The sequence below is a fragment of the Canis lupus genome, chromosome 8 (genome assembly GCF_011100685.1).
Source record: "Canis lupus familiaris isolate Mischka breed German Shepherd chromosome 8, alternate assembly UU_Cfam_GSD_1.0, whole genome shotgun sequence".
NCBI lineage: Eukaryota > Metazoa > Chordata > Mammalia > Carnivora > Canidae > Canis > Canis lupus.
Genome location: NC_049229.1, coordinates 17,797,645 through 17,822,683, shown reverse-complemented (window position 1 = coordinate 17,822,683; position 25,039 = coordinate 17,797,645). Strand labels below are relative to the sequence as shown.

The window sequence follows — 25,039 nt, the reverse complement described above, 5'->3', positions numbered from 1 at the left end:
TGTGTGCATGTGCGTGTATACCACACTTCTCTATCCATTCATCGATCGATGGACACTTGGGCTGCTACTTTAATTTCAGTATTGTAAATAATGCTGCAATAAACACAGGGGTGCATAGATCTTCTTAAATACTGTGGGTTTTTTTCCTTTGGGTAAATACCCAGTAGTGGAATTATTGAATCATATGGTATTTCTATTTTTAATTTTTTGGGGAACCCCCATACTATTTCTCACAGTGGTGGTATCAATTTAACACTTGTACCAACAGTGTACAAGGGTTCTTTTTTCAAATAAGTCAGATGGAAAAAGATAAATACTATATGATTTAACTTATATGTGGAATCTATAAAGCAAAACAAATAAATAAGCAAACAAAAAGTAGAATCAGACCTATAAATACAGAGAACATACTGATGGTTTCCAGAGGGAACAGGGTCAGTGCATGGGCAAAATGTTTAAAGGGGAGTGGGAGAGACAGGCCTCAAGTTATAGCATGATTAAGTCATAGGCATAAAAGGCACAGCATACAGAATAAAGTTAATGGTATTGTAATAATGTTGTATGTTAACAGATGGTAGACCATACTTGTGGTGAGCATAGCATGATGTATATAGTTGTTGAATCACTATGTTGTACACCTAAAACTAATGTAACATTATATGTCAACTATACCTAAATAAAATTAAATTTTAATTAATTAAATTTTATATCTGCAACACACCCTGGTCTCCTGGCTGCTACAGAACTTTCTTCCTTTTCTTATATGTTCTCTTCAGTCTATAATGTTTCTTCCTATTACCCTGGAAGACTAATTTATTGTTCAATCATCTACTCAAATGCAACCATCTTTGAGAAGCTTTTTCTATGCTATCTAGGAAAAGGAAAGTGTTGCCTCTCTTGTGCTTTCTCAGCATCTTGTTTATTCCTCTATTGTAGCATTAATCACATTGTTGTAACTGCTCTTATAGTGGAAGGCAGGAATGATGGTTTACTCTTCTTTATATCCCCAAAGCTGAGAACCATACCTCTCACATAATAAGAACTTAATAGATATCTTGAGAATAGAATGATGCAAGGGTCATATAATTCTCTACCTTTCAGAAAATATGCTTGGTTTACATCTGAAATTTCCATTTTAATCGTAAGTGGAGATAAAGCCTGGTGCTCTTGACTTTACTGATTTTCCTCACATTCACTATATTGGTTTTTTAGGCATATATTCGAGGCATGAGAAATTCTAAAAAAAATCCAGTGTCACTTACATTCACCTAATCACAAATCATTTGCCCAAGGACACTGTCAAAGTTGAATCTTAGAGATACCAGGGAACAGCTAAAGTTGAGAGATTCTTCCTTCCTACATGTTGAACAGATGATATTACAATGTTAGTGTATTAGATTCTGCTGCTGCCAGAGAGGTCTGTCTGCTTCTGTCAGAATTTCCCTGACAGAAGGCCACTCTTGTGGAAATTTCCTAAAGTGTATATTTGTTTTTCAATATAGCCCACACAGGGTTGACCTCCATGAAAATCACTGACTCTTCCAATATGTCAAATAAGTTTCTTATACCCTTTCTATCTAATCAATTATCAAGAGGTTCTAAGCATCTCTCAATGACATAATACCCCCAAAATATCCAGCCTATCACCCAGAAAATCAAACTTACCACTCTACCACAAGAGTGAAGCTTCTATCATCTTGACAGGTTTAATCAATCTGCATTAATACCATAAGAGTAAGAATTTTCACATATTTGCCTCTCCTCTCCAGAGTAGCACAGTAACAGGTACAAGTAGCTTCTCAGTATAAAAATGGTTTGAAATGAATGAGTTTTGAAGTTCCATTTCATAATACTGTAAGTGCATTTGTAATACATTCCCACCTACCCCCACCCAAAATACTCTCACAAAGTTACATTCTGACTTTGTTTTCCACATGCACCTGTTTATTTGGTTGGGTTGCTTGTTGTTAAGTGAGTTTTCCTACCAGGCATAATCAAGAGGAAGGGTTAGCATTTTGAACTCAGCCACTGTAACTTCTTGCAAGAAACATCCACGAAGGCAAAAGAAACAAAAGCAAAAATGAACTATTGGGACTTCATCAAGATAAGAAGCTTTTGCACAGCAAAGGATACACTCAACAAAACTCAAAGACAACCTGCAGAATGGGAGAAGATATTTGCAAATGACGTATCAGATAAAGGGCTAGTTTCCAAGATCTATAAAGAACTTATTAAACTCAACACCCAAGAAACAAACAATCCAATCATGAAATGGGCAAAAAACATGAACAGAAATTTCAAGAGGAAGACATAGACACGGCCAACACGTACATGAGAAAATGCTCTGCATCACTTGCCATCAGGGAAATACAAATCAAAACCACAATGAGATACCACCTCACACCAGTGAGAATGGGGAAAATTAACAAGGCAGAAAACTACAAATGTTGGAGAGGATGCGGAGAAAAGGGAACCCTCTTACACTGTTGGTGGGAATGAGAACTGGTGCAGCCACTCTGGAAAACTGTGTGGAGGTTCCTCAAAGAGTTAAAAATAGACCTGCCCTACGACCCAGCAATTGCACTGCTGGGGATTTACCCCAAAGATGCAGATGCAATGACACGCCGGGACACCTGCACCCCGATGTTTATAGCAGCAATGGCCACAATAGCCAAACTGTGGAAGGAGCCTCGGTGTCCATCGAAAGATGAATGGATAAAGAAGATGTGGTTTATGTATACAATGGAATATTACTCAGCCATTAGAAATGACAAATACCCACCATTTGCTTCAACGTGGATGGAACTGGAGGGTATTGTGCTGAGTGAAATGAGTCAATCAGAGAACAAACATTATATGTTCTCATTCATTTGGGGAATATAAATAATAGTGAAAGGGAATAGAAGGGAAGGGAGAAGAAATGGGTAGGAAATATCAGAAAGGGAGACAGAACATAAAGACTCCTAACTCTGGGAAACGAACTAGGGCTGGTGGAAGGGAAGGAGGGCGGGGGGTGGGAGTGAATGGGTGACTGGCACTGAGGGGGGCACTTGACGGGATGAGCACTGGGTATTAGTCTGTATTTTGGCAAATTGAACACCAATAAAAAATAAATTTATTATTTAAAAAAAAAGAGGAAGGGTTAGGCTATTTTTTTTCCCCAGAAAAGAAGTCTAAACCATGTAGTTTAAACTGGAGTGACCCTACCTAAGACTAAACTGAAGGTGACTCTGACACCTAGCAATATACAATCTGAATCTTTGTCTTTTCAAATACTGTATCCTAAATTTCTGGCTTTTATTTGGGCTTAACAAAATATTATATTTGTCAGTCAGTATAAATATATTTTAGATAATTTTTATATTAATGTTTCATGTTTAATGCATTTTTGCTTGGTTTCTGTATACATTATATATTCTATGACAATTTCTCATACATTTGGACTATAGTAGTTATGAAATAATTCCTATTTTGCTGTGAGGTTGCAACTCTTCAGTGAAAATGCAAAAATAAAAATACCAAAAGCCAGAATATTAAAAACCCAGAAAGGATCTACAGTCCTAAAGCCAGAATTCATTCTAATTGAACAGAGAGAAACTTAATGCCCATTACAGACAGGAAGCAGGGAACTGGCTAATGAATGTGATTGTGCTTACTACAGACTTCACACTCTCTAATGAACAATTATCTCTTACAGGTCATGCTAGACAAGAACTCCCTTTGCCTTCCAGTGTAACTCCTCCACAGAAGAGTACATTTATTTTTCTGCCCTTAACCTTTTAAGCCAAATGGATATTAAACCATTTTAATACTTGCTCTGAAATCAGGCACATTATGTTGCAACAAAACATCTGGGCATTAGTTGGTGTCCTCGAAGATTATTCTAATTCTTTTCTCCTTTCTTTATATCTATTACTTGCTAATGAGTGCACAAAAGAATTTCCTCCTTTAAAATGGCATTCTGAGATTATATATACGGACCCAGTTAAACAGGTATGTAAGAACTGCAAACTTCAAATCTTCATTAAGGGAGAAAAAAGGAGAGAGATAGTATAGGAGGTATGGTTTTAGCTGTTTTAAAAAGGAGAAAAAATAAAGGAAAATATGAAATTTTAACATTTATTAAATATGATTAGAAACTGTATTTTTTCTGGGGGGGTTCCATATATTCGGAATACCTTATAACTTAATATTGGCCAAACAATTATTTATCTTCAGCTAGACAAGTCAAATTGAAATAGTAATAAGATTTAGAATTCCTCACTCTCTAAATGTCCACTTGTTCTTGCTTTATCAATCCTCATCCTTAATTAAACTTTACCTTTTTTTCCTAATCCTGCTTCCAAACTTCCCAGTTACTGTACAAAGCCATGGTCTGTTGGCTGCCTTACAAATTCACTCCAACCAACCTAAGATAGACACTGGTACTTAACAATTTGTTTACCCCTCTACTTTAATCTACTATTATCATATTACCCACTTGGACTATCTCAAGTCCTTTCTACTTTGCTCAGACCTCAATATTCAGCACATTTCCTGAAAGATCTTTGCAAAACTTGACCTTTCCTAAGCTTCTAAGCTTCCAGAGGGCTTTGTAAGTACCTTCCATTCATATCTTCTGTTGCTGTCACATTTTTTCCAAGAATTCTAGATGTAGTACCATTTTTTTGCTTTGTTCTATTGGTGTTTTTGAATAGACTAATTTATTTTTTTAAGTTTTTATTTTAATTCCAATTAGCTAACATAGTGCTATATTAGTTACAGATATATAATAGTGATTCAACATTTCATACGTCACCCAGTGCTCATCACAACAAATGTACTCCTTAATCCCCATGACCTATTTAACTGAACCTCTCACCTACCTCCCCTCTGGTAACCATCAGTTTGTTCTCTACAATTGTCTGTTTCTTGGTTTCTTTCTCTTATTTTCCCCTTTGTTCATTTGTTTTGTCTACAAATTAAATTCTACATGAGATAATCATATGATATTTCCCTTTCTCTGACTTATTTTGCTTAGCATAATACACTCTAACTCCATCCATGATGTCACGAATGGCAGGATTTCTTTCTTTTTTAGAGCTGAGTAATATTCCATCACATATATTTTTACTGCATCTTCTTTATCCATTCATCTATTGATGAACACATGGGCTGCTTCCATAATTTAGCTATTATAAATAATGCTGCAATAAATAGAGGGGTGCATGTATCCCTTTGAATTAGTGTTTTTGTATTCTTTGGGTAAATACTTAGTAGTGCAATTACTGGGTCATAGGGTACATCTATTTTAAATTTTTGAGGAAGCTCCATATTGTTTTCCACGGTGGCTTCACCAGTTTGCATTCCCACAAATGGTCCACAAGGGTTCCTTTTTCTCCACATCCTCACCAATACCTGTTGATTCTTGTGTTACTAATTGTAGCCATTCTGACAGTGTGAGGTAATATCTCATTGTAGTTTTAATTTGCAATTCCTGGTCGCAAGTGATGGTGAGCGTCTTTTCATCTGTCTGCCTGCCATCTGGATGTGTTCTTTGGATAAATGTCTGTTCATGTCTTCTGCCCATTTTTTAAATTGGATTATTTGGTTTGGGGGCATTCAGTTTTCTAAATTCTTTATGTAATTTGGATACTAACACTTTATTGGATATGCCATTTGCAAATATCTTTTCCCATTCCATAGGCTTCCTTTTAGCTTTGTTGACTATTTCCTTCTCTATGCAAAAGTTTTTATTTTGATAAAGTCCCAATAGTTTATTTTTGCTTTTAGTTCTCTTGCCTCAAGAGACATATCTAGAAAAAAGTTGCTATGGCCAATGTCAAAGAGGTTACTATGTTCTCTCTAGGATTTTTATAGTTTCAGGTCTCACATGTAGGAATTTAATCTATTTTGAATTTATTTTTGTGTATAATGTAAGAAAGTGGCCCAGTTTCATTCTTTTGCACATTGCTGTTCAGTTTTCCCAACACCATTTTTTGAGGAGACGGTTCTTTTTCCCATTAGATAGTCTTTCCTGCTTTGTCAGAGATTAATTGACCACATAGCTGTAGGTTTATTTCCAGGTTTTCTATTCTGTTTCACTGATCTATGTGTCTATTTTTATGCCAGTCCCAAACTGTTTTGATTACTACAGCTTTGTAATATAACTTGAAGTACAGAATTGTGATGCTTCCAGCTTGCTTTTCTTTTTCAAGATTGCTTTGGCTATTTGGGGTCTTTTGGGGTTCCATATAAACGTAAGGATTATTTGTTCTAGCTCTGTGAAAAATGTTGTTGGTATTTTGATAGGGATTTCATTAAATATCTAGATTGTTTTGGGTAGTATAGACATTTTAACAATATTTGTTCTTACAATCCATGACCATAGAGTGTCTTTCCATTTCCTTGTATGGTCTTCAATTTCTTTTATTAGTATTTTATAGTTTTCAGAGTACAGGTCTTTCACCCTTTTAACTAAGTTTGTTCCTAGATATCTCATTCTTTTTTAGTACAATTATAAATGGGACCATTTTCTTCATTTCTCTTTCTGCTGCTTCATTATTGGTGTGTAGATGGCAACAGATTTCTGTACAGTGATTTTATATCTTGAGACTTTACTGAATTCATTTTTATTTTATTTATTTTTATTTTTTAATTTAAATTAAATTTAATTAACCCAGCATATTATTAGGTTCAGAGGTAGAATTTAGTGATTCATCAGTTGCCAGTGCTCATTCCATCAAGTGCCCTTCTTAATGCCCCTCACCCAGTTACTCCATCCCCTAATCCACCTCCCCTCCAGAAACACTGTTTCTTCCTATAGTTAAGAGTCTCTTATGCTTTGTCTCCCTGTTTTCATCTTATTTTTCCTTCCCTTCTCCTATGTTCATCTGTTTTGTTTCTTAAATTCTTTCATCAGTTCTAGCAGTTTTTGGTAGAGTCTTTTGAGTTTTCTATATATAGTATCATGTTATCTGCAAATAGTAAAAGTTTTACTTCTCTCTTACTGATTTGGATGCCTTTTATTTCTTTGTGTTGCCTGATTGCTGTGGCTGGGACTTCCAGTACTATGTTGAATCGAAGTGGTGAGAGTGGACATTCTTGTCTCATTCCTGACCTTACGGGAAAAGCTCTCAGTTATTCCCCATTAAGGCTGATGTTAGCTGTGGATTTTTCATAAATGGCCTTAATTATGATGAGTATCCCCTCTAAGCTTACTTTGTTGAGGGTTTTTGGCATCTATTGAAATGGTCATCTGATTCTTTCTATTATTGATGTGATGTATCACATTAATTGATTTACAAATATTGAACTACTCTTGCAACCCAAGAATAAATCCCATTTGGTGTGGTGAATGATTTTTTTTATGTATTGTTGAATTCAGTTTGCTACTATTTTGTTGTGGATTTTTGCATCTGTATTCATTGGCGATATTGGCCTGCAGTTCTTTTTTTGTGGTGTCTTTATCTGGTTTTGGTATCAGAATAATGCTGGCCTCACATAAATAAGTTGGAAGTTTTTTCTTCCTTTTCCATTTTTGGAATACTTTGAGAAGAATAAATATTAACTCTTCTTTAAATGTTTGGTAGCATTTGCTTGGAAAGCCATCTGGTCCTAGATTATTGCTTCTTGGGAGTTTTTTGATTACTGATTCAATTTCATTGCTATCAGTCTGTTCAAGTTTTCTATTTCTTCCTGTTTCATTTTTGGTAGTTTACATGTTTCCAGGAATTTATCCATTTCTTCTAGGTTGTCCAATTTGTTGGCATATGGTTTTTCATAATATCCTCTTATGAATGTATTTCTGTGGTATTGGTTATTTCTTCTCCCTCACTTGTGATTTTATTTATTTGAGTCCTTTCTCTTTTTTTATAAGTCTGGGGTTATCAATTTTATTGATTTTTTTTTTCAAAGAACCAGCTCCTGGTTTCAATGATCTGTTCTATTTTTTTTAAGTTTCTATATAATTTTTTCTGCTCTAATCTTTTTTATTTCTTTCCTTCTGCTGGTTTTAAGTTTTATTTGTTTTTCTATTTCTAGCTCCTTAGATATAAGGTTAGGTTGTTTGATATTTTTCTTGCTTCTTGAGGTAGCACGGTATGGCTACAAACTTCCCTCTTTGAATAGCTTTTGCTGCATATCAAATATTTTGGACTGTTGTGTTTTCATTTTCATTTGTTTTCACGTACTTTTTGATTTCTTGGTTGACACTTCATTGTTTAGTAACATGTTATTTAACTTCCATGCGTCTTCCCAGATTTTTTTTCTTGTGGTTGATTTCTAGCTTCATAGCATTGTGGTTGGAAAAAATGCATAGTATTACTTCAATCTTCTTGAATTTGTTAAGGCTAGTTTCGCATGCTAATAAGTGATCTATTCTGGAGAATGTTCCATGTGAACTTGAAAAAAAAACGTGCATCTTGTTTCCTTATTGATTTTCTATCTAGATTATCTGTCCATTGATGTAAGTGAGGTGTTAAAGTCCCCTACTATTTTTGTATTATTATTGATTAGTTCCTTTATGTTTGTTATTGTTTTATGTATTCGAGTGCTTCTATATTGGGTGCATAATATTTACAATTGTTGTATCTTCTTGTTGGATTGTCCCCCTTACATAGTGTCCTTCATTGTTTCTTGTAACAGTCTTTATTTTAAAATATATTTTGTCCAATATAAGTACTGCTATTCCAGCTTTCTTTTGACATCCATAATAGGTATTTCTCCATCCTCTCACTTTCAATCTCCAGGTATCTTAGGTCTAAAATGAGTTTCAGGGCACCTGGGTGGCATAGCTTGTTGAACATCTGACTCTTAGTTTCAGCTCAGGTCATGATCTGAGAATCCTGAGATCGAGCCCCATGTCATTCAGTGAGGAGTCAGCTTAAGACTCTCTCTTCTTCTTCTCTGCACCCCCCCCCACCACTTTCTCTAAAATAAATAAATCTAAAAATAAATGAATAAAATAAAATGAGTCTTTTGTAGTCAGCATATAGATGGGTCTTCCTTTTTTTATCTATTTGTCACGCTATTTCTTTTGGTTGGAGCATTTAGTTCATTTACATTCAAAATAATTATTGATAGATATGTATTTGTTGCCAAATTATTACTTGGTTTGTGGTTGTTTCTGAAGATTTTCTTTTAGCATTTCTTGTCTTTCTCTCTTTCAAGTTTTATTAATTTCATTTAGTGATGTGTTCAGATTTCTTTCTCGTTATTCTTTACATGTTTATTATGGGTCTTTGATATATGGTTACCATTAGGTTTGTACATAACCTCTGCATATAGCAGTCTATATTAAGTAGATGGTTGTTTGCATCCATTCTTCTCTCCTCCCCACATTTTAGGTATATGTTATTATATTTTATATCCTTTTTATGAGTTCCTTAATTGATTTTTTTACAGAAATATCCATTTTTACTACTTTTGTGTTTCCTACCTTTATACTGTCACTTTTGGTCTTTCCATTCTACTCAAAAAGGCCCCTTTAATATTTCTTACAGGGCTGGTTTAGTGGTCATGAACTCCTTTAGTTTTTATATGGGAAACTCTTTATCTCCCCTTCTATTCTTAATGACAGCCTTGCCAGATATTCTTGGCTACAGATTTTTGCCATTCAGCACTTTGAATATAACATGTCATTCCCTTCTGGCTTGCAAAGTTTCTATTGAAAAATCTCTTGCTACCTTTATGGGTTTTCCCTTGTAAGTTACTGACTTCTTTTTTTTCATCTTTTGCATGTAGTTACTTACACAACCTTTTTGGACACTTTCAAACCATTATCACAACAAAAATCATGCACCCCCGTTAGATGCTGTTGAGCAGATTGTTCCTACCTTAGTTCATTTACTACTTCATGATGGTCCAGAAGTATTACTGGATACCTGTTTGGCCATTTCCTACCTTACTGATGGCCCAAATGAATGAATTGAAATGGTCATGAAAACAGGAGTTCTATCACAACTTGTAAAGTTTCTAGGGGCTATTGAATTGCCCATAGTGACCCCTGTGCCAAGAGCCACAGGAAATATTGCAACTGGGACAGATGAACAGACTCAGGTTGTAATAGATGTGGGATCACTTACAATCCTTTCCAGACTGCTAATGAACCCCAAAACTAATATTCAGAAGCAAGCTATGTGGACAATGTCAAGTATCACAGCTGGTCACTAGGACCAAATACAGCAAATTGTGAATCATGGATTAGTCCCATTCCTCATTGGTGTTCTCTCTAAGGCAGACTTTAGGACATAAAAGGAAGCTGTATGGGTTGTGACCAACTATACAAGTGGTGGAACAGTTGAACAGACTATATACCTCATTCATTGTGGCATAGTAGAACCACTGATGAATCTCTTAACTATAAAAGATACCAAAAGTATTCTGTTTATTCTAGATGCCATTTCAAACATCTTTCAGGCTGACGAGAAACTAAGTGAAACTGAGAAACTTAGTATAATGGAAGAATATGGAGGTTTGGACAAAATCAAAGTTCTACAAAATGATGAAAATGAGTCTATATAGACTTCATTAAACTTGACCAAGAATTATTTCTCTGTAGAGGAGGAAGAAAATAAAAATGCTGTGCCAGAAACTATCCCTAAAGGCTATATATTCTAAGTTCAGGATAGTATTCTTGGGACCTTTGACTTTTAGATTGTACAGCTGAGGCATAAAGCTGTTGTGTACTTTGTTTGGTATAAGTTTGTCTTACTATTTCTCTACTAAGAATTCTCAAATATGTCTTTTTTTGTGGCAGTACTATTTACAATGAAACTATACTTGCACAGTTCCAAACTGTACATATTGTATGAACTTCTCTTCTAAGTGGGTTTCTTATTTCTATGTAGAATGTTATATCTTGCAGTGTTCTATAAATAAAGATTAAATTTCACCCTTTTCTTTTAAAAAAAGGAAGAGAGAAAGAAAAGAAAGCCAACTATCTCTTCTGCTCTTGCTCTTAAAATTAGTGACTTTATGAAGAGGAGATCCTGGAATGCCCAGCAGTGCAATGTCCTCTGTTCACCAAAACATACTTCGGGAGAGTAACCTATGTGTGTTGCTTATGCCTTGCTATTGTTTCTGAGTTACTTTTCCTTTCAGTGCAATTGTCTGCATTGACTCACTATCTTTTTTGAGCGTGTTTGCTCTTTGTGATGTTAGTCAGACCCAGCAGGCCTGTCAAGGAATTTGGGAGCAGAGCAGCAGTGTTAGCAAAATTTGCAATGGGCCACTTGTTCCTATTCCAGATCCCCCAGAGTGCTCCAACAGCTGGTATCTGCACACCAATTCAGCCATGTGACTCAACAGTGTCTGGGGGCAAATGGCTGAGTGCAGTGTGGTGGCTGGGCATGGTGCAGTGGGCATGATGGCAGCAGTTGTGCACCTAGTAGCTGGGCAAGACGCAAGCAGTTTTAACAAAATTTGCCCCCACCCTGCACCTAGGCTATGAATGTCTGTGTGGCTCCACCTCCCACAGGTGGCTCTGCATTTATGCTGGTAGTAGAAGAAGAAAATGGCACCTGCCAGATCCCTCATTTTCAAAGAACAAGTTCCAAAATCAGTATGAACAAATCTGTCTCCTGTTTGCCCTAGATGCTGCCATTTTATGTTGCCTCTCTGCACAGGCTGTTGTCTCTTTAAAGGCAGTGACCCAGCTTTCGCTCATGCTTCTTGCTTGTAAACATGCAACAGGGTGAGCTCAGGGTCCTCCAATTCTACCACCACCTCAAATTCTCTTTTAGTACAATATTTTGATATCTTGCTCATAGAATTAACAAGATTAAGGTTATGGAAGAGTTCAGTATCCCCTTGACCTTACAATTTGTCAAGCATTTGGGCATGGCACACAGGCCCTATGGTGATCACCCCCCATACTGTATGGAAGAAGGTTTCCGGTTTCTGTGATTTGTCCTGCATAACTGACAACCCCAACCTGCACATACACAGGCAGGCTAAAGAATGTTGTTTATGAAACTTGTGCTGCATGAGTGACCTTGGGAACCTGGTTGGTTGACACTGGCTGGCCTCCAGGTCAGAATTGGCCCTTCTGGTCTGGATGCTAAAAGCTATAAATTTTGCTTTGCATCCCCTCTGGCTCTAGGCTGGGCCGGCCCCCTAGAATGGAAACTGAGAAGGGAAGCAAGCACATGTATAGCCCAGGGTCCTTGAAGATGTAAAGACATGATAACATAGAAATGCAGTTCACTCCAAACTATACATAGGTAAACAAATATTTAACTTCAGACCCCATCATCTGACCTATAAATATAGCCCTTATGGGCATGGTCAGTTGGAAATCTTACCTGAGGTGATGATGCTCTGTCCAGGCCTCTTATTTGGGACTCCAGCCTAGCTGTCTGCACAAGACTTCCCCAGCTAATGAGGCTGGATGTTGTAGGTACCCAATTTGATGTAACTGTCTTATTCTCCTTAATTGCTTACAATTGCCTTCATTTATACACAGATATCCCTTTTCTTCTGTTTCTATTAGATTTTTATAATATCAGTAAAGTGTTTTTTTCCCTTAAAAACTGAGAGCAGTATGAAACTAAAGATTCATAGCTGCCATGAATCTTTTCTTTAAAACACTCCCTCCAAAGACTGTCTACTGTCTAATGTTCACACCTTTGTGGAATCCCCTCTTCTTCAGTACAAAAGAGACCTGTGACTTGCTTCTAACAAATAGAACACAGCAAAAGTGATGGGATGTAACTTCCATTTTACATTACATCACAAAATACTACACCTTAGCAGACTGAAGTGAGAGATTCTCTTTGCTGTCTAGTAAAGCAAGCAGCCATGCTGAGGAAGCCATGTGTCAAGGAACTATGGGAGGCCAGCAGACAACAGCCAGTAAGAAGCCTGGGTCTTCAGTAATAGATCCTCAAGGGAATGAATACTTCAACTTGAACGAGTACAGAAGTAAATTCTTTCCTACTTGAATCTCCAGATGAGAATGCAGCCCAAAAAATAAATATAAAAAAATAAAAAAAGAGAATACAGCCCAACCAAGACCTTAATTATAGCCTGTGAGACCATGGACAGAGACCCAAACTGCTAAGCCATCCCAAACTCCTGACCCATTGAAGTTATGAGATAATAAATGTGTATCATATTAAGCAAAGTCTGTGTAATTTATTATTCAGAATAGAAAACTAATGCACAGGATTAGAAATAAAGACAGAAAAAAAAGAAAGAAAAAAACAGGAAAGGAAGGAAGGGTCAAAGATATGAAACTGTGTCTTACTGGAGACTGAAAAGCAGGAAAAATGTAGGATCCACTATAAAAGAAGGAATAGCTGGCCCACATATTGAACATGAATAATTGAAGAGATGCTACTGCTAGAAAGTGAGAGGTTTAATGGTATAATACAGAAAGTGTCATGAATTTTGTTTCTATTTAATAGTGGGGAGTAAGGGCACCTCGTTGACTCAGTCAGAAGAGCATGAGACTCTTACTTTCGGGCTCATGAGTTCAAGCTCCATGTTGGATATAGTGATTACATAAATAAATAAACAAACAAACTTAAAAAATAGTGGAGAGTAAATATATATTCAGTTTAGAACTCAACCAATAAACACTAGTAATGATGAAACCCTTCCTATGTGATAGTGCTGTGCTAAGCACTCTGTGTATCATCTCATTTCATCATCACAACAACTTATGAGGTAGGTAGTAGCATTATGGCTCCATTTCAGAGATAAGAAATATAAATGTCCAACCGTTTGTCCAAGACCATACAGCAAGTAACAGTACTCAAATTAAAGTCCAGCCTGCCTCATTCCCAGGTCTTAGCTACTAAGCATCACTACAGTGAGGAAAATGCAGATCAGGACAGAGAGTGCTGCATGGGAAAAGTGAGCAAGGACCACAAGGATAAAGATGAATGTAATAATGCAGAAGCAGAATCAAGGCAACAACCAGCCACTTCAGAAGTAAGAAGAAAGCAGGTATCAACATTTTGCAAGACAAAATGAATTAAACATTTTTCACAGTTTCAATGGGAAAAAAATTCATTCTAAAAAATATCTCTGCAAAAAAAGTTATATCCTCCAGCAGAAGATAGTGGCAAATTAGTGTGTAATACACAGAGGAAGATCAGAAGAGGATCAGCTAAATTTGGCCAATTAAGAAAATTTTAGGGGTACCTGGGTGGCTCAGTTAAGCAACTGACTCCTGATTTCAGTTCAGGTCATGAGCTCAGGGTTGTGAGATCGAGCCCCAAGTGGAGCCTGCATAAGATACTCTCTCTCCTTCTCCCTCTGCCCCATTTCCCCCATCCCTCTCTAAAAAACAAGAAAAAAGAAAATAAATTTGTAGTCAGACTCAAACAAAAACTATTTCTTTGGCAAAGGGTTTTCACCAAAAAACTGAGCACTTCTATCAAATGCCATTGTTCCACTTTCTATTTTGTGGTATTAAACTGCATGAACTGAAATAGTTATCCTTCCAGATTGGGGAATTAAGCATTGTCAACAAATTCTTTTGTTGCTTATTAAAGTTTTGAACTAAAAATCTCATCATATTGTTATAGATAGACCACTGGATTGGTAAGATCCTTACAATCAACATTCTGGTGATGAGGGTGAATGAAAACCTTTACTCAAGTCTGTTTTAATAAGGTTCATTTCTGCCCAAGTGAGTATACTTTATAAGACATGATATGATCCAAGAAGGTGAGTCAGAGTCAGCTACTAGTAATTCACGGATAAACACAGTAAGTCTGGTGGCAGATGATTCAGAGCAAAGCTTAAGATCAATAACCAGAGAAAATGGAAGACTATAGGGAGTAAGTAGGTGGGAAGCAGACTCAACTGTGAACCAGGAATGGAATCAGCCTGCTTGCCTTTGCTCCAGAGCTACTTGATCATAGGACAGCTGGCCAAGCTGGACATCCACGCACAGCAGCTCTGTCTCCTGTCCTTCCCTCAACAAATTAGAATTTCTAAGAATACCGTTCTTAGCTATCTCACCAATATAGCTGGATATTTATCCCTTAAAATGTGGTACATGATATCCACGGAATGCCTACCCTGAAAACAAAGTAAGAGCTTCAAGCCTTCTTGGTACATCCTGTTTATATTTCCACATTTATATGTCCACATTTCTCTTGGACAAAAAACAAACATTGCTGAGGCATTTAAGTAGTTCCAGTGGCATGGGATCCATCATCAAAAGGATTCTTTCCAGACTGTCAAGCATTTATTGATTTCTGGGCCTATGTAGTATATGATAAAAGACTCCTCTTTCCACAGACAGTTTGCCTCATTGTGTTGGAACAGTTCTAAGCTATTTAATGCTAGAGGAGTAGCTGCATGTAACTGGTCAGGACTTCGGATTTACCCTCTGGATGTGAAATGGTTGGTCAGGAGAAAACTTGTCTCAGAAATGTGGTATCAGAGGTTGCATAATGCCACTAAGGTACCCTAACTACAGCCATGCCAGCTAAAACTATATCATATTCTAACAGAATCTATATGAGCTTTGTTCTTTCCTTGCTCCTGTCTAGGATCAATTACTGCTCATTTTGGCCTCCAACCTGGTTTTGCTACCAGGACTTTTGATGTGTTCTCATCCCACTATTTCATTTTTCGTTTCTAACTCAGCTGTTCCCCTTGTAACTGGGGTTCCCCTTTGTAATCTGTTCCAAACTCAGCCCTGCCCATACTGCTTTAGTGAAACTTCTCACTTCAAAGGTCACTGATTATATCTTTATAATATAAAATATAATAAAAAGTTTTCTTAATATGCCTGTTTGCAGGCTGACACAAATGACATTTCCTCCTTCTTTAAACTCTCTATTTCCATTATACCATTGCTCCTCTCTGTTTTTTTTTTCTACTCCTACTTCTCCTGCTTATTTTTCTCCCCCATGTGTTCCTCTGATTATCAATTAAATGTCTCCCCAAGAGCTCCAAACTCAGTCCTCACCCCATGACCCTTGGGGTCTGGCACCTATGCCTATGACATCAGCTTTACAGAATAATTCTGGTCTATATGTCTTGCTCAAAACATTGAAATGAGTTGCCTAATAGACATTTCTTCTTGGATAACCAATGAGAATCTCAACTTCCACATGCCAAAATGTGAAATATCTATTTCCCAAAATCAGATCTCACTTCTGTATCCTCACTGAATGGTCACATTAAGGACTCAAATATCCAAGCCAAGCATGAGCATTTGTTCTTTTCTGTCACTTACTTTGTCAATCAAGGTCCAAGTCCCATATGGTCTGCCTCACTTTCATCTTCTTTCCGAGATTTCAGCAGTAGCTTCTCATAGACTGCCTTGCCTCCAATCTTACCTTCTTCAAATCCATTTTCCATTCTTGTGCCAAAATAATCTTTCTAAAATACAAATTTTATCAAGTTAATTCCTTGCATAAAATCCTAAAATGGTTCCCTCTAGCTTTCAGAAAGTGGTTGAAAGTCCTTTGAACCCAAGACTCATAATTATTTACTCCTGCCCACTTTTTTCACTCCATCTCCTAGAATGCCCCAAATAGGATCGTCTTTTCAGGTCTACAGACTATTTGTAAGTGTCTTTAAATCTCTACCAAGAATGGACTCTCTCATCCCACAACACTCTTTTTTTATAGCTACTTCCAACTCATCTTCAAAACACTGCTCAAATATCACCATTTTCAGGAAATCATTTCTCATTTATCCCTCCATTTCCAGGTCAGATTTAGTTCCCTTTTGTGTACTCTATCCGAGCATTTATGGTTCCAATGTACTAGACTATGAAGTTCCTAAAAACCAGAACTTATTCATCGATCTGTTCCTAGCATTCAACATAACGTCTGGGATGGAACAGGCATTCAATAAACATATTTTCAAAAAGAAAGAGAAAGAGGGGAGAAGGGAGCCTAGGTAAGTTTGAAAACCTATTTTAGAAACTGGATAGTTTCCACTGATTAATGGAAGACAAATATAGCTGGATAGTTAGTGGCCTAACTGTGCCCCACCTAACTTAAGCAAATTTTGGTGCTGCTAGACATCAACTAATAAAATGAAACCTAACCTCTAGAAAATCAGTCTAGCACCATCTGATAAAAATAGCCTCCAGCACCCTTCAAGCACTTGATAAAAATGGTCCCAAGATAGCACAAATCCTGTTCTAGCCACATTACCTTATAAGAGATTATTAACAATAAGAAAATAAGCAACCAAAAGGGCCTAAGGAGGGGTTCTGGAATTCAAATAAAAGAAGCACTGTAAGGGAAATTCATGGGGTCATTTTATCCAAATTAATTCTAAAGTTAAATCTGTCTCATTATTTACTAACACTACAGATGGATATTCTAAATTTATTGTGGTAAGTATTGTCAATTATCTTTGCAGGAATATTTGTATGAGTATATACATTTTTGTGTCTGTATGTCTGTTTATTATTAGAGTAGTTCTGTTAATTATAGAGTCATTAAGGATCTATGATTAATAGATATTGAAAATTAAACAATGTCCCCTTTTGTAGTTTGTCCTAAAACTTCCTTGCCAAAGCTTTGCATATATAGATAATATCAGCCTTTTCATTTCATTCCCATTTTCTAACCGAATAGATTGCCCTGAATTCCTTGCCAGTAACTCAACACAACCAGAAAGGCACTTATCTTTCTCCTCTTCCTTAAATAGATTTCACCAACTGATTCCTCTGCTTCTATTATGTTCTTAACCTTTTTACAATACTCCAGCCTCCAAATACCAAAATTATCTTTAAACTCTCCCTTTGCAACAGTACTAGTATATATACATATATATGGTTTTGTGTGTGTGTGTATATATATATGTGAATATATGTGAATATATATATATATTCAACCAAATACCCAGTACTATCAAATATAATTCTAAAATTCATCTTAAATTTGTCACATTCTTTGTTTCTATTGACGTCATCAGAGTTCAAGCCTGTTTCTAATCTATACAATGTTTTCTCATCTGTACTATTGTCTAATAGTATAATCTATGCCACTTTCTAATCTACACTACTGCAATAGCCTCCTAACTTCTAACCTTTTGTCCTTTTCCACTTCATTCGAAGTTACACATTGCCAAAACACTCTTCTCAAACCTGTGCTTACAAAGTGCAGTTCTAAATGTGTTACTCCATGACAACTGTAAGAATATCAAAAAAAGATAAAATGTCACAATTCAAAAAATTTTTGAGACTCACAACTGCTTACTTTGTAAAACCCAAGTGCCTTGTCATGGCATTCAAGTATTACAGGACCTGAAATTATTAAAAAGGAACTTAAATAGCACCTTAAAGAAAGCTCTCTAAACCCTCTCCCCTTTCCTGTCTCACATTTTTATCATGTTTAACATGCCTTACACTCCAGTAAGATTAAAATTATTATTGTTCATTTGACATTTATGCCTCCATGACTATTCTCGAGTTGTTTCCTTTTCCTGGAGTCCCTTCCTCTGAAATCTGTGTCAGAATGTACTCATCTTTCTAAGTTCCACGTCAAACGTCCCATCTTTCATAAATGGTTCCCTGATCCTCGCAAATTAAAAATCATCTCTCCTTTACAGATGGTCAACAGACACGTGAAAAGATGCTCAACATCACTAATAATCAGGACAATGCAAATCTAAACTACAATGAGATATCACCTCACACCTGTCAGAATGGCTAAAATCAAAAACACAAGAAGCAACCAAAAGGAACCCTTGTGCACTGTTGGATGGAATGCAAACTGGTGTTGCTACTGTGGAAAACAGTAATATTAACAATAGAATTACCATATGATCCAGTAATTCCACTGTTGGGTATCATCCCAAAGAAAACAAAAGCACTAATTCGAAAAGATACATGCACCGCTGTTTATTGCAGCATTATTTACAATAGACAAATTATGGAAGTAGCCCAAGTGTCCACTAATAGATGAATGGATAAAGAAGATGTGGTATACACACACACACACACACACACGCATGCATGCACACACACAATGGCATATTATTCAACCATATAAAAGAATGAAATCTTGGGACTCAGTGGTTGAGCATCTGCCTTTGACTCAGGTCATGGTTTCAGGGTCCTGGGATCGAGTCCCGCATCACACTCCCTGAAGAAAACCTGCTTCTCCCTCTGCCTATGTCTCTGCCTCTCTCTGTGTGTCTCTCATGAATAAATAAATAAAATCTTTAAAAAAATAAGATTGGCAAGAATGAAATCTTGCTATTTGCAACACTATGGATGGACCTAGAAGGTCTAATGCTAAGTGAAATAAGTGAGTTACAGAAAGACAAATACCATATGATTTCACTCATATGTGGAATATAAGAAACAAAACAAATGAACAAAGGAAAAAAGAGACAAACTGAAAAAGACTTAATTATAGAAAGCAGAGGGAAGGTGGGGATGGGTGAAAAAAGTGAAGGGGATTAAGAGTACACATATCATAATGAACACTAAGTAATGTATAGAATTGTTTTTGTTTGGGGTTTTTTTTTTTTGGTCTTTTATTTTTATTTTTATTTTTTTTTGTATTTTTTTTATTGGAGTTCGATTTGCCAACATATAGTGTAACACCTAGTGTTTTGGGGGTTTTTTAAGTGTTTTCTAGGGTTTTAATTTTTATTTGAATTCAATTTGCCAGCATATAGTACATCATTAGTTTCAGATGTAAGTTTTTATTAATTTATTAGTTGCATATAACATCCAGTGCTCATCATATCACGTTCCCTCCTTAATGCTCTTCATCCAGTTACCCCATCCCCCCACCTGCCTCCCCTCCAGCAATCCTCCGTTTGCTTCCCAGAGTTAGGAGTCCTCTTGGTTTGTCTCCCCTTCTGATTTTTTCCCATTCAGTTTCCCCTCCTTCCTTTATGGTCCCTTGCACTATTTCTTATATTCCACATATGAGTGAACTGTTGAATCACTACATTATACGCCTGAAACTAATATAACACTGTATGTTAACTATACTGAAATTTTAAAAAATCTCCTCTCCTCTAAACTTTTACAACTCTATTTGAATATTTTCTTAAGGCACTAGAACATTCTGTCCTTTATTATAAATATCATGAATGTCTCCCATCACTGTCATTTGACTATGAAGGGTAGGGACTTCAGTTTATTTATTTGTATCCCCTATAAATACTTTTTCTGACCTTTAAGAAGAAGAAATCACTATCTATATGCTGCTTTCTGTTTTAAAAAAAAAAGTGTTGATAGAAGGTAAATTACAACATTGCAAATGAGATTTCACCTTTTAATTACCAACCACTAGCACTTTTGGGGGAAAGAACTGTTTTCAACACTAGATCTACATCAAGTAGGAAACAATGTCAGACTATTAAGCAATTTTATTCAATAAAAATTCATAAAACATCTACTATGTGCAAGAGGCATTATGCCAGTAGCTTTGAAAATACAAAGATACAACCCTATTCATTAATAATAACAGACTAATGAAATAACACAAAATTTTACATAACTATAACACTAGTATAAGTGCTATATGAGGAAAAAACTGCTGTGAAGATTTAACTACATGCACAACTAAGGGAGGAATTTCTACAGCAGAGTCAGAAGCATATGGAGTTAGAAGTCATTCAGTATGGTTTGTATCCTATGGTTTGGATCTTATATGTGGGGCAGCTGTTGGCAAAATATTTAACTGCTTTAGGTCTCATATTTCTCATCTGTAAAATGGGAATAATACCTACATTTAGCTAACATTCCTAAAACAGAGTAAGTGCTCAAAAAATGACATCTTCCCTCCTCCATTCCTACAGGTCTAAAAAGAGCTCATGACCTTCTTAACCTCACAGGTCTGGGTTGACTAGTGCAAAGAATCAAATTTGAAATGTTCTACATCCTCTCCCCACTGTTCAAAATGACATCGCTAGGAGAAGGTAAAATGAAATCAGCAGTAATTAAAGCCAGAGTTCTGAGGCTATAGTATAGCAAGGGTTGAATTACTGAAAAGACTGCAAATCTCTTTTTGTAGATGATGATTTCAACTTGGGGTAGTAAAATCAAGTGCCATTAATCTAGCATATCAGAGTCAGTTCTATTCAGTTTCTCATGATGATTAATAATTGAGGCCATATCTCACAGTTACAAATATGCTTCAACCCTGAAATGTTCCCAATAAATTTACCATCTTTCTCAAATGGATGTTTTACTGTCAGAACATAGTTTCTTATCCTGTTATATTGGCATTGAGCAAGACAGGCTTAAGCTTTTACTGGTAAAAGCACCAAGATAGTTGTTTTATAAGGCTTTAGCATGCCATCATTTCAAAAGTCCATTTTTATTTTTTAAAGATTTTATTTATTTATTCATGAGAGACACAGAGAGGCAGAGACATGGGCAGAGGGAGAAGCAGGCTCCCTGTGGGGAGCCCGATGTGAGACTTGATCACAGGATCCCGGGATCACGACCTGAGCCAGACAGACACTCAACCACTGAGTCACTCAGGTGCCCCACGAAGGTCCATTTTTAATAAGAAGTATAAGTCTTCCTGCTCCCAGCTTCCCAGCTCCTCTGGACCCCTTTACTGATACAAACTTTTCCAAGTGGAGGAGAACCAGGCATTCCCTAAACTGCTAACCTTATAAACCCAAGTTGATATCAAACTCAATTACAAATATAACTACCTTTTCAAGTCTGTTGCTTTTATCAATATCCTGGCCTTAAGGTCTACAGCAAACCTAACCCAGGCTGGATTCTGAGTGAGCATCAAAGAGTCATTTGAAATCCACTGTTCCTCCAGCGGAGGAAAAAAAAAAAAAAAAAAACAAGGAAACCTGGATTCTATATCTTAATTTGCTCTCAACTGCCTGATTACCCACCATCAAAGTACCAACTCAATTTGATTCAACACTCATTTATCAAACTCCTATATATCCCAGGACTCTGCTAAGTATTAAGTATAAAAAAACAAATACGATCAGGTATGATTTTAAGTTGTTTTAAAACCGAATGTTTGTAAAACAGAAGTAGACAAGTTATGTTACAGATTTTCTTCTTAAAGTAAAATAAAATAAGACTGTATATCGAGATGAAGAGTAGCTTCAGAGAGGTCATCAAGGAAAAACCCCTGAGAAAAAAAAGCATGTGCTCTCTGCCCATGTTGTCCAGACCAATGAGCCAGGTCACCCACTTGAGCTCATCACCATCTTTTATTATCTAGGCAGTGCACTTCTATGCCCTGTTCCAAACATAATACAACAATGTGGTCCCTGCCCTCGAGGCTAACAATTCAGACTCAAGAGATAGCTTGTTCTGACAATTCCTAAATAAGCTTCAAATGTACAAGAGAGAAGCCAAATCAAAGGAAACAGCATCAGACATGTAGTAAATATATTATGACTAACTGACCTAACTCATGATGTATAGAAATCATTTTTCTTCCAAAGATAACAATGTACTTGTAGTCACCACTGTACCAAAACAAGTTGTTTGATAAATCAGTGTATTCCAAATGGTCATATGGTTCAAACATAATATGATTTTAAATAATTTAAAAATATTTCTAGTCTCTAAGAGAATCTACATACTTTTAGATGAGACTTGCACACCATCTTTTTTTTAAGATTTATTTATTTATTTATGATAGACATAAAGAGAGAGAGAGAGGCAGAGACACAGGAGGAGGGAGAAACAGGCTACATGCCTGGAGCCTGATGTGGGACTCAATCCCAGGACTCCAGGATCGTGCCTGGGCCAAAGGCAGGCACTAAACTGCTGAGCCACCCAGGGATCCCCACACACCATCTTTAAAACACTTTCATAGTAGGAATGTTTTAATCTTATAATTTCACAATACTCAACGAGATGATCAGCATCACTCCAAAGTTTTGCAGCAAAACAGGAGAGAGCCATTGCTTGAGGACTTTAGTAAAAGGCAGATTATAGTGCAGATTATACTCAGTGCTTATTACATGATACATTGAATTAAGTAAGAAACTTAAACCACGGAGAGAATTCTAGGTCTGACTTCTAGTTTCCTAGACTTCAAATGTAGAACTTATAATCCTTGCCAGTGTCAATTCATCTTCCAACTTGAAGTTAGATTACAAGAAAAGCATTAATCCAAAATATAGAATTGTACTGGGGTTATTACATTTTCATTACAAGCTGGTCAAAGGTGCTTGCTGATCTACAAGCCCCACTCACAACTATGCCCTGGGCAAAAAATCTCTGGCTCTGAAAGCCTCCCATGGAAGTCATCTTTTCCATCCTACTTTCTTCTAGCAATTTTAAATAACAAAGCCAAACCTATCTAGAAGATTGGCAGTGTAAGTGCCAAGAGTGTGGACTCTGAACCCAGAAGATGGGGAGGTGGGCACCCCAACTCTACAACTTCCTAGCTGTGAGACCTGGGACAACAACAGATGGAACGAGCTAGAGGACTCTCTGTGCCTTAGTTTTCTCATTCCCCCAAATAAGAATAATAGCATACACCTAGATTGTCATAAAACATATACATTATTATATATAAATCACTTAAATCAGTGTTTAGCACATTGTAAATGCTCAGAAAATGTGTTGGAAACATGAATGTTGTGGTAGGGAGTGATTTGGAGAAATAGTTGCATATGTCAGCTGCCTCTATCTCACAAACACACATTACTTGATAATGACTTCACCTCCAATTTAAGACTGCTACAAAAATATTAAGAGCATGGATTATTGTTCAGGAAGCTATTTGTACTAGTAAAAATGTATTATAGATAACAAAGTACACATAGCTGAATACATGCTCATTTCATTTCTGAATTCTATCTAAGAGTTTAGCAGAGAGTATTTTAGCTAAAATAGTGAAGCAGTTAGGAGGCAGAGAAAGTAACAAAAATAAATCATATGTAATTCTATGAAGTATTGGGGCCCAGAGAACATAGAAAGTGGGATGTCACAGGACTGATAAGGAACCTACCCACTCTGACTGTAAAGTCTGATAGTTGAGAGTCATATTCTCAACTTAAGACTATTGATTTCCATGTCATAAATATACCTTTTTATACAAATAAAAACTGTAAAGATGTCATGCCAAGAGGTACCAAGTGTAAAGTTCACGTTCTACCATGGTTTTCACGAGAGGAACCTCCATAATCCACTTACTTCACACCCCAACCAGGTTAACTCTGAAATCGCATCATATTCTCCATCGTTTGAATGTCTAGTTCTAAAGATGAAAAGTGAGTGGAGCAGAAAACTGGTAATTCAACTCCACTAGCCTGTTGGTAAAGGAGTAGGGACAGTCAGGGAGTTACCACTAAGGGAGAGTTGATAAGGCTTTGGAAAGAAGAAGAGAAGAGGAGGGGGAGGGAAGGGGAGGAAAGAGAAAGACACACAAAGACAAAGGTAAAGAATAAGGCTTTGAAATTCAAATTTAATACAAATTTTAAAACAACTGTTAAAAATGTCAGGTAAAGTATTACTGTGCCAATCGGTAAATACAATACTTCAGTATTATTTCTAAGTGTAGATACTACAAATCCTACCCTTTTATGTTTCCAAAAGCAATTCAAAGCCTGTACTCAACAGGCTATTGAGAAACATTTGGCTATTAGTGATTTTGGTGAAATATATATATATATATATATATATATATATATATATATGAATAATTTATGTACACCTTACACACATTATATTGGTGTTGAGTACTTCAAATGCATCAACTCTAATCTTCACAACAACCCTAAGAAATGTAAGTAGCATTATTCTCTCTTTATAAAGAAACTGTATTTATGAGAGGCTAATTTCTGGACCAAGGTAACACAGATTAAAAGTGGCAAGTCCAAATTTCAAACCAAAGTTGATACTAAAGGTGCAATGTATTCAAAACATACTATCCTGGGACAGGCCACAGAAATAATGCATCCCTAAATACCTGAGTTCCTACCCGTGAATAAAGTGCCCTATCTCTAAATAGTTCTTCAGGACACTTGCTGAGTTAAGTAATACATGAAACAGGCACCAAAAACCATATTCCAATTCATCCATGATGAAATTTATTCCATAAATTCTGAATAGCGGTGCCTGGTGGCTCAGTCGGTTAAGCATCTGCCTGCCTTCTACTCGGGTCTTGAT

The 25,039-nt window shown here is 36.4% G+C and overlaps 1 pseudogene; it reads left to right on the top strand.

The window, feature by feature from the left end:
- The first annotated feature begins 9,712 nt into the window (after positions 1 to 9,712).
- LOC100683363 lies at positions 9,713 to 10,635 on the top strand (annotated as a pseudogene).
- The last annotated feature ends 14,404 nt before the right edge of the window (positions 10,636 to 25,039 follow it).